At 33.3% G+C, this 2032-nt stretch overlaps 1 pseudogene; it reads left to right on the top strand.

The window, feature by feature from the left end:
- The first annotated feature begins 1663 nt into the window (after positions 1–1663).
- Positions 1664–1800, top strand: LOC129476632 (uncharacterized; annotated as a pseudogene).
- Positions 1801–2032: the final 232 nt, after the last annotated feature.

The raw sequence follows: 2032 nt of genomic DNA, 5'->3' as shown, positions 1-2032 counted from the left end.
AGTTGCTTTTATTTATTTGTTCTTTGGTTTGGTTTGTTTGTTATATTACTTGCTCAGATTGTTTGTGAGGACTTTAGAGATTTAAAAATCAACAATATTATCATCACTTTGCCGAAACCAGATAGGTTAAAAATGTTTTTTTCACTTTTAATTTTATTTTATTAACCCAGATAATCTAAGAGAAAAGCAAAAAAAAAGCAATACAAAATATTATATAGCTATATGCCTTTAGTCAAATAAGATTAAGATGTAGTGTAATGAAGCCAATATCCTTTGAAAGATCTTTTTGTTAATGCTTTATTATGTTAGTTTTTGCCACTTAAATTTATTTGTAAAAGTATTATTTCTCTTATGTTCTTGCAAATGCCTAATTGATCATTATGTAAAATATATGCAGTAATAATGAATATTTAATGTATCAATATCTAAATTGAATTTGAAGTTTATGCTAATATTAGTTCCAACACCTTTGATAAATTCACAGCAGGATAGCTTCCTACAAGTTAATTGAGTTCATACTAAGCTAAGAAGATATTTTGCCATAAACCAAGAAGTTGTTGTTGTCTTCAGGTGTAAGAGTCAACTTTCTAAAGAAAAGGTAATCATAAATTGATGGAAATCTCATCATAGTCTTCTAAGTTTACCATCATAAAATTTAAAAGAGACATAGTATTTTCACATTTTATTTAGTAATATACTTAAGTTTATCACCATCAACATGTTCTGAGATTAAAAAACAAAATTTAATGTGTGAGAAGCTACTCCACAGTTATGGATCTATTCAAGAGCTAAGTCAAAATATTTATTTTCTAACTTATAAACTGTCCTATAAATGCATATTTTCTTATGATGCGTTTTATAGAAAATGTAGATATAAGGTATCGCCATTAATTTTTATTGGTTAAGCTCTAAACTCCATTGCTATATGCTTGACAAAAACAGTTTGAAACAAGAACTTACCTAGATACGAGAAATAAATAAATCTCGGAATGCATTGCTCTCTATACCCAATATGTTGCAAAAATCTGTGTTTGTCATTTTATACTGATTCTTAATATATAGCATATGCCTACAAGTTCAGAGCAATGACATTTTATTCATGTCCCAAGGTACTCAACTGGTTAATTAAAAAACAAGTAGATTGTCAAAATCACCAAGTGACATTGATGTGGTTTGGATCTGTGTTCTTGCCCAAATCTCATGTCGAATTGTATTTCCAAATATTGGAGGTGGTGCCTAGGGGAAGGTAATTAAATCGTGGAGGCAGATTTCTCCCTTGATTCTGTTCTTGTGAGATCTGGTCATTTGAAAGTGCATAGTTCCTCCCCACTCTCTTCTCCCTTGCTACTGCTCCAGCCACATAAGACATACTTGCTTGCCCTTTGCCTTCTGTGATGACTGTAAAGGCCTCTCCAGAAGCCAAACAAATGCCAGCATCATGCTTCCTATACAGCCTGCAGAAACTTTAGCCAACTAAACCTCTTTTTTTTATAAATTACCAGGGTTCAGATATTTTTTTATAACAGTACAAGAATGGACTGATAGAAAATTGATACCAAGGAGTGAGGAATTTCTAAAAAGATACCTGAACATATGGAAGCAATTTTGAAACTGGGTAATGGGAAGAGGTTGGAAGAGTTTGGAGGGCTCAGATGAAGACAGGATCGCTTCTCGGCCTTTTGGCTAAGATCAAGTGTAGTATCTGTTCTTATCAGATGAAGACAGGAAAATAGGGGAAATTGTGGAACTTCCTAGAGACTGGTTGAATGATCAAGACCAAAATGCTTGTAGTGACATAAATGGTGAAGGCCTGGCAGAGGAGGTCACAGATGGAGATGAGGAACTTATTGGAAACTAATGCAGAGTTCACTTTTGTTATGCTTTAGAAAAGAGCTTGGTTAAATTGTGTGCCTGCCCTAGGGATTTGTGGAACTTTGAAGTTTAGAGAGATGATTTAGGGTATATGGCAGAAGAAATTTCTAAGCATCAAAGCAAGATGTGACCTGGCTGCTTCTAACACCCTATACACATA

The sequence above is a fragment of the Symphalangus syndactylus genome, chromosome X (assembly GCF_028878055.3).
Source record: "Symphalangus syndactylus isolate Jambi chromosome X, NHGRI_mSymSyn1-v2.1_pri, whole genome shotgun sequence".
In the NCBI taxonomy this organism is placed as follows: Eukaryota; Metazoa; Chordata; class Mammalia; order Primates; family Hylobatidae; genus Symphalangus; species Symphalangus syndactylus.
The sequence above is the reverse complement of the archived record's forward strand: the minus strand, read 5'-3'. Positions and strand labels throughout refer to the sequence as shown.